Below are 8,504 nucleotides of genomic sequence, written 5' to 3'. Positions count from 1 at the left end.
AGCGTGGAGTGGATAGGTGGAAAGGAAGATAGGCAGATAAGATAAGTCATGGGGACAGTGCTGAGCTGGAAGTTTGGAGGTGGGGGAAGGGGAAATGAGGAAACTGGTGAAGTCCACATTGATGCCCTGGGGTTGAAGTGTTCCGAGGCGGTGAAGGAGGCCCAGGACTTCTATGTCCTCAGCTGAGTGGGAGGGGGAGTTGAAATGTTGGGCCACAGGGCAGTGTGGTTGATTGGTGCGGGTGCCCAGAAACGTTCCCTAAAGCGCTCTGCTAGGAGGCATCCAGTCTCCCCAATGTAGAGGAGACCGCATCGGGAACAATGGATGATAAACAATAAATGATATTGGTGGATGTGCAGGTAAACATTGATGGATGTGGAAGACTCCTTTGGGGCCTTGGATAGAGGTGAGCGAGGAGGTGTGGGCGCAGGTTTTGCAATTCCTGCGGTGGCAGGGGAAGGAGCAGGATGGGAGGGTGGGTTGTTGGGGGGCATGGACCTGACCAGGTAGTCACAAAGGGAATGGTCTTTGCGGAAGGTGGAAAGGAGTGGAGAAGGAAATATATCCCTGGTGGTGGGATGCATTTGGAGGTGGCGGAAATGTTGGTGGATGATTTGGTTTAGGCGAAGGTTGGCAGGGTGGAAGATAAGCACCAGGGGCGTTCTGTCCTTGTATTGGTTGGAGGGGTGGAATCTGAGGGTGGAGGTGCGGGATGTGGACGAGATGCATTGGAGGGCATCTTTAACCATGTTGGAAGGGAAATTGCGGTCTTCAAAGGAGGAGGCCATCTGGTGTGTTCTGTGGTGGAACTGATCCTCCTGGGACCAAAATTTTTGAGGGGCCCTATTCTCTCCTTAGTTACCCTTTTGTCCTTAAAATATTTGTAAAAACCCTTTGGATTCTCCTTAATTCTATTTACCAAAACTATCTCATGTCCCCGTTTTGCCCTCCTGATTTCCCACTTAAGTATACTCCTACTTCCTTTATACTCTTCTAAGGATTCACTCGATCTATCCTGTCTATACCTGACATATGCTTCATTCTTTTTCTTAACCAAACCCTCAATTTCTTTAGTCATCCAGCATTTCTATACCTACCAACCTTCCCTTTCACCCTGACAGGAATATACTTTCTCTGGATTTTTGTTATCTCATTTCTGAAGGCGTCCCATTTTCCAGGTGTCCCTTTACCTGCGAACATCTGCCTCCAATCAGCTTTCGAAAGTTCTTGCCTAATACCGTCAAAATTGGCCTTTCTCCAATTTAGGCCTTCAACTTTTAGATTTGGTCTATCCTTTCCATCACTATTTAAAAACGAATAGAATTATGGTCGCTGGCCCCAAAGTGCTCCCCCACTGACACCTCAGTCACCTGTCCTGCCTTATTTCCCAAGAGTAGGTCAAGTTTTGCACCTTCTCTGGTAGGTACAGTTCTTCCTTTTCAAAGTCCCTGGAATGTCTTTTCCACTCATCGCAAACAAAGAAAGATCACTTTCTTTTCAGCAGGCTTTTGAAGGTCTCTCATAAGACCATAAGACATAGGAGTGGAAGTAAGGCCATTCGGCCCATCGAGTCCACTTCGCCATTCAATCATGGCTGCTGGGCATTTCAACTCCACTTATCAGCATTCTCCCCGTAGCCCTTAATTCCTTGTGACATCAAGAATTTAATAATCTCTGCCTTGAAGACATTTAGCGTCCCGGCCTCCACTTCACTCTGCGGCAATGAATTCCACAGGCCCACCATTCTCTGGCTGAAGAAATGTCTCTGCATTTCTGTTCTGAATTGACCGCCTCTAATTCTAAGGCTGTGTCCACGGGTCCTAGTCTCCTCGCCTAACGGAAACAATTTCCTAGCGTCCACCCTTTCCAAGCCATGTATTATCTTGTAAGTTTCTATTAAATCTCCCCTTAATCTTCTAAACTCCAATGAATACAATCCCAGGATCCTGGGACCAACTATTCCAGGGATCATCCGTGTGAATCTCCGCTGGACATGCTCCAGTGCCAGTATGTCCTTCTTGAGGTGTGGGGACCAAAACTGGACACAGTACTCCAAATGGGGCCTAACCAGAGCTTTATAAAGTCTCAGAAGCACAACGGTGCTTTTTTATTCCAACCCTCTTGAGATATCATTCCTGATGAAGGGCTTATGCCCGAAACGTCGAATTTCCTATTCCTTGGATGCTGCCTAACCTGCTGTGCTTTAACCAGCAACACATTTTCAGCTCTTGAGATAAATGACAACATTGCATTCGCTTTCTTAATCACGGAATCAACCTGCATGCTTACCTTTAGAGAATCCTCGACTAGCACTCCAGATCCCTTTATGAATTTTCTCACCATTTAGAAAGCAGTCTTTGCTTTTATTCTTTTTTCCAAAGTGCAAGACCTCGCATTTGCTCACGTTGAATTCCATCAGCCATTTCCTGGACCATTCTCCCAAACTGTCTAGATCCTTCTGCAGCCTCCCTACTTCCCTCAGTACTACCTGCCTGTCCACCTAACTTCGTATCATCGGCAAACTTCGCTAGAATGCCCCCAGTCCCTTCATCCAGATCATTAATATATAATGTGAACAGCTGCGGCCTCAGCTTGTCACCAGCTGCCATTCCAAAAAAGGAACCTTTTATCCCAACTCTTTGTCTTCTGTCAGACAGCCAATCCTTAATCCATACCAGTAGCTCACCTCGAACACCATGGGCCCTCACCTTGCTCAGCAGCCTCCCGTGTGGCACCTTATCAAAGGCCTTTTGGAAGTCTAGATAGACCACATCCACTGGGTTTCCCTGGTCTAACCTACTTGTCACCTCTTCAGTGATGAGGGAGAGAGTTTCTCTTTTCAGGGCTAAGGGTGTCTCATACAGAAAAGGGAGAGTGAAGGAGCTGTTCCCTTGGTAAAGGTTCGGATATCTCCCTGGCTGCATTACACATGTTCCTATGACAACCTGCACGAGGACCAATCAGAAGGCTAGTGTCAAGCAGTTGTTCTTTGATCCAAACTCTTCATCGCAGCAATGTAATGACCTTTCTGGTCGCAAAAGTATCAGAGATCTGTACAGCTTTCAATGGAAGTCATTTAATTTACACGTTGCAAAACTGTTTTATAAACACAGCGATGTCTGACTTCCACTCCAGTTTGTACCCTAAAAGGAAAATATGTCGTCCCTTACATTACAAACAAAACATATTCTTGACTTGAAAATATACTGCCATTCCTTCACTTTCACTGGTTCAAAATTTTGGAACTCTCTTCTGTTATTTCTGTAAAGACGTTCAGGGTCTTCTTACAGCATATGGACTGCAGTGGGTGGATCCACCACTTTCTCAAGGGCAACTAGACATGGGCAATAAATGCTAGTCCAGGCAGTGACACCCATGTCCCACTCGTGAATTAAAAAAGGAAATGACAAGCTCTGGTTAGCACCTAAACTGTGGTCTGGAATTAAACTTATACTTCCTAAGTCCCACACAAGGACACAGCAAAAACAAGACAAGTGCCTTCAGAGATGATAGTAGTTTTTTAAAAAAGGAAAAAGACATTTGTTGTGTCCAATGTATCTGGATACAGAAGATAAATGTGATGACTTCTCACATCTGCTGAATTTCTTGTTGATGAAGCTGAATTTCTGACAGCAGCAGATTGATGATAAATTTCCAGTGAACTTGGATTGAAATTCCTGAGAATTGGTCACAGTCCACTACTTCAGGTTTAACCAAGAAATTCTCAAGAACAGGATTTCAGGTATCGGGAGCTTCGGGAGTATCTGCTTCATCCACTAACTGCTGGATCTGCAAAACTGAACTCTGGGTCAGAAGTCTAGAGGAGAAGCAATCAAACACATTACCATTCCACTCATTCCTTTTAATGTCAAAAAACAGCTTCCCATTTTTAACAGGAGATTCCAGTCAGTGCACCTTCATAAATGCAGAGCTGTACTTACATTCTGACAGGTCCTTCACTGTTCAGAACAATCTGACCATGGCAGACAATGCCCCAGTCTCACAGCAATCAGTTGCTGTATTCTGTAAGTTAAAGGTTCAGCAACATGGGCAGGCATTCTGACTGCTCCTATCAAAGGGTAAGTGCAGAATGTAAATGTGAGATTTGGGTGTCAGCGGGCCAAGTCTGACCAAAAATCACACCATTTATTTTAATACTGATTAAACCTCTTTACATTGACAATTTTTAAACTATGATATACTGTTATAGGTTCCTGACATTTACCACTTATGTTCAAAGTTGACTGACTGAGAGACTCCTTCAACCTAGTGCCTGACTCATACCAACAGACACAAATTTAATTTAACAAACCATCTCAAGGCATTCACAGAAACATTATAAGACAAAATATGGCATTTAGCCACCTCAAAGAATATTAGATCAAATTCCCACAGGCTTTGTTAAAGAGAGAGATTTTAATATGTCTTTTAAACCCCATATCATCCATGATCTCATTGAACAGGCTCCAGGGCTGAATGAGCTGTTCCTGTCCCTAGGGCTGGGTAATAAATACTGGCCAGACAGCCACACTCACATTCCACACATGAATAAACAAAATTCTGATGTGTTCGAGGACGAGACCTTACTAAGCCTTCACTAAATCAATCTTCCAACAAGTACTTGCAGGAAGTGTATGCATAGTGACTGGACCCAAACTACAACAGTCACTCTGATAGAATCACCACAACATAGTGAAGCTCAATGAAAGCTCGAGAAATCAAACCTCATCTTTCAATTCAAACTTTACAGCTTTTGCCCTCAGTTCAACAATTCCACACCAAGAGGGACTGGAGATTGGGAGGAAAGGGGGATAGCGAGAACTGGGGAGGGTGGTGAGAAGGGAGGGGAGAGAAGTGAAAAAGGCATATAGGTGAGAAAGGAGAGGGGAATGAAGAAGATGTTGAGGGAGGAGAAGAAGATAGAGGGGAAGTGAGATTGAGGATATTGGGGAGGATGGTGAGAGAGGAGAGGGTGGTAGAGAAGGGATGGGATAGGTAGATGACAGTGGGGAGGATGCTGAGAGAGGAGGGGGATGGAGAGGTGAGGGGGAGAGACGTGGGAAGGTATTAGAGGAGAGTAGGGAAAGTGGTGATAGAAAAGGATGTTGTGAAACTTGAAGGGTTCAAAAAAGACTTACAAGGGCGTTGCCAGGGTTGGAGGATTTGAACTGTCGGGAGAGGTTAAATAGGCTAGGTCTGTTTTCCCTGGAGCATCGGAGGCTGAGGGGTGACCTTATAGAGATTTATAAAATCACGAGGGGCATGCATAGGGTGGGGAAGTCCAGAACTAGAGGGCATAAGTTTAGAGTGAGAGGGGAAAGATACAAAAGAGTCCTAAGGGACGTTTTCATGCAGAGGCTGGTGTGTGTGTGGGGAATGGGCTGCCAGAGGAAGTGGTTCAGGTGAGTACAATTGCAATATTTAAAAGGCATCTGGATGGGTGTATGAATAGGAAGGGCATGGAGGGATATGAGCCGGGTGTGACTAGTTTAGGTTGGGATATCTGGTCTGCATGGATGAGTTAGACTGAACTGTCTGTTTCCGTGCTGTACATCTCTTTGACAAAGTGGGTGCATGGAAAGGGAGGTAATGTCGGGAGGAGTAGGGAAGGTGATGAGAGAGGATGGAGAAATGTGAGGGGCTTGGGAAACGATAGAGTGATTCATCATGAAAACAGAGCCTTCAGTCTAACTTGTCCATGCCAACTATGTTTCCCAAACTGAAGCATTCCCATTGACCTGTTTTTGGCCCATATCCCTCCAATCCTCTCCTATTCATGTACCTTTCCAAATATGACAACTGAGTCTGACACTTCCTTTGACAGTTCATTCCAAATATGAACCAGGCCCTGTGTAAAAACGTTGCCCCCCAGGTCCCTTTGAAATCTTTCTCCTCTCACCTAAAATCTGTGTTCCTTAGTTTTGAACGACCGTATCCCATTCCCTCTTCACCTGATCTGTGTAATTTCCCTGCAGTTACACATTGGGCCGAAGGAGGCAGCAAAACCCAAAGAGTGAATTCAGTCAAAAACGAAAGTAATTGTTTTCAGGGAGGGGCTGCTGTTGTGAACGTCTTTACTTTTTACACATCTGTCGGGAAAAAGCGGAAAGTGTTCGGTCAGATTGTGGGAAAGTAAGAGGTGAGTCCCAAACCCTCTTTCATTTCAGGAAGGGGTCATTCCCAGTGGGATCGGGTGGATATTATTCCCGCTGAAAGATCCCAATCAAATCCAAGGAGTTGAACGGGGAGCCGCTGGGGATTGTCCCGGGAAAAGGTGAGAACTTTCTCCAATGTCTCTGATCAGCTGAACAGAGCCTGGAGCTGGCTCCTGTCAGTATAAGGGAACAGGAGGGAGAGGCAATCTGCAACATTAAAGTCTCAGGGTCAAACACAGAGACTGGAAAGGGAGACGGAAGTAAAAAGGAGGAACATAGTGAGGGCCATGAGACAGAACATGACCCACTGGGGTTTTTATTTAAAGAGAAATAATTCAATGTTGGAGATAGCTGAGTGTTTACATCTCGGAGAACAAACCTTGAAAGCAGAAGGTTTATGTTCCGCATTTCTTCATCGACATTACACCTTTGTATTAGTCTTGTCTTTAAAGAGTGTTGATGCACTCACATTAACCTCCAATGAGTAAATATTGAGTGGGTACAGTTGAGAGTTTTGGACAAAGGGAGTGATGGACAAACAAAGTGAGGAGTTGGAGAGTGTGGAATGTGCTGTCTGGAAATTGGTGGAGGCAGGTTTCGTTGAGGAATTCAGGAGAGTACAGGATGATGGTATGAATGGTAATGGTGAGCAGGGATATTGGGAAAGGGCAGGAGATAGGCCCTGGATAATAGAACCAGACGCAGGGATGGAGTTGGTGAAGGCATGATGGGCAGAATGGGCTCCCTGTACAACATCATTATTCTGTGAAGCATGAGCAGATCTATCTCTCCGCTGTCCATTTCCTGAATCCCAACAGCCAGGATGGGGGTATGTGAGAAGTGGAGCGGATCTCAGATTGTGGAGACTCTGAGATACAGACCTCCCAGGACATGGACATCATCATTACCTCCTGCTTGGATTCACTACCACTATCAGTGAGACTGACCTGCTGCACACTCGTCCCAGTCTGTTACACAGTGACACTGACCTGCCGCACACTCCTCCCAGTCTGTTACACAGTGACACTGACCTGCCGCACACTCCTCCCAGTCTGTTACACAGTGACACTGACCTACCACACACTCCTCCCAGTGCGTTACACAGTGACACTGACCTGCAGCACACGCCTCCCAGTCTGTTACACAGTGACACTGACCCGCTGCACGCTCCTCCCAGTCTGTTATAAAATTACACTGACCTGCTGTATACCCCTCCCAGTGTGTTACACAATGACACTGACCTGCTGCACACTCCTCCCAGTCTGTGACAAAGTAACACTGACCTGCCACACACTCCTTCCAGTCTGTTACACAGTGACACTGACCTGCCACACACTCCTCCCAGTCTGTTACACAGTGACACTGACCTGCCGCACACCCCTCCCAGTCTGTTACACAGTGACACTGAACTGCCGCACACCCCTCCCAGCCTGTTACACAGTGATACTGACCTGCCGCACACTCCTCCCAGTCTGTTACACAGTGACACTGACCTGCCGCACACCCCTCCCAGTCTGTTACACAGTGACACTGACCTGCCGCACACTCCTCCCAGTGCGTTACACAGTGACACTGATCTGCTGCAAACTCCTCCCAGTCTGTGACAAAGTAACACTGACCTGCAGCACACGCCTCCCAGTCTGTTACACAGTGACACTGACCCGCTACAGCCTCCTCCCAGAGTGTTATAAAGTAACACTGACCTGCAGCACACTCCTCCCAGTCAGTTAGACAGTGACACTGACTTGCTGCACACTCCTCCCAGTCCGTTATAAAGTAACACTGACCTGCTGCTCACACCTCCTTGTCTGTTACACAGTGACACCGACCTGCCGCACACTCCTCCCAGTCTGTTACACAGTGACACTGACCTGCTGCACACTCCTCCCAGTCTGTTACACAGTGACACTGACCCGCTACACCCTCCTCCCAGAGTGTTATAAAGTAACACTGACCTGCTGCTCACACCTCCTAGTCTGTTACACAGTGACACCGACCTGCTGCACACTCCTCCCTGTCTGTTACACAGTGACACTGACCTGCCGCACACTCCTCCCAGTCTGTTACACAGTGACACTGACCTGCTGCACACTCCTCCCAGTCTGTTACACACTGACACTGACCAACTGCACACTCATCCCAGTCTGTTACACGGTGACACTGACCTGCTGCACACTCCTCCCAGTATGTTACACAGTGATACTGACCTGCCGCACATTCCTCCCAGTCTGTTACAGTGACACTGAACTGCTGCACACTCCTCCCAGTCTGTTACACAGTGACACTGACCTGCTGCACACTCCTCCCAGTCTTTTACATAGTTACACTGACCGACTGCACACTCGTCCC

The 8,504-nt window shown here is 46.7% G+C and overlaps 2 protein-coding genes across 5 annotated transcripts in view; one reads left to right on the top strand and one right to left on the bottom strand.

Annotated features, from left to right (window-relative positions):
• Positions 1–8,504, bottom strand: part of LOC132832946 (butyrophilin subfamily 3 member A2-like) — a 408,440-nt gene that overhangs the window by 57,629 nt on the left and 342,307 nt on the right. The gene's annotated exons all lie outside the window — the stretch shown is intronic.
• The window catches only part of LOC132832698 (uncharacterized), a 45,491-nt gene continuing 43,009 nt past the window's right edge, over positions 6,023–8,504 (top strand). For 3 of the 4 annotated variants that reach the window (XR_009646967.1, XM_060850792.1, XM_060850794.1), the window contains exon 1: positions 6,023–6,139. The gene's annotated coding sequence lies outside the window, so the exon portion shown is untranslated. Of the gene's footprint in view, positions 6,275–8,504 lie in introns of all 4 variants that reach the window. The other variant, XM_060850793.1, reaches the window with a different exon arrangement.

Source organism: Hemiscyllium ocellatum, chromosome 35, assembly GCF_020745735.1.
Source record: "Hemiscyllium ocellatum isolate sHemOce1 chromosome 35, sHemOce1.pat.X.cur, whole genome shotgun sequence".
NCBI lineage: Eukaryota > Metazoa > Chordata > Chondrichthyes > Orectolobiformes > Hemiscylliidae > Hemiscyllium > Hemiscyllium ocellatum.
This window is presented reverse-complemented; position numbering and strand designations above follow the sequence as displayed.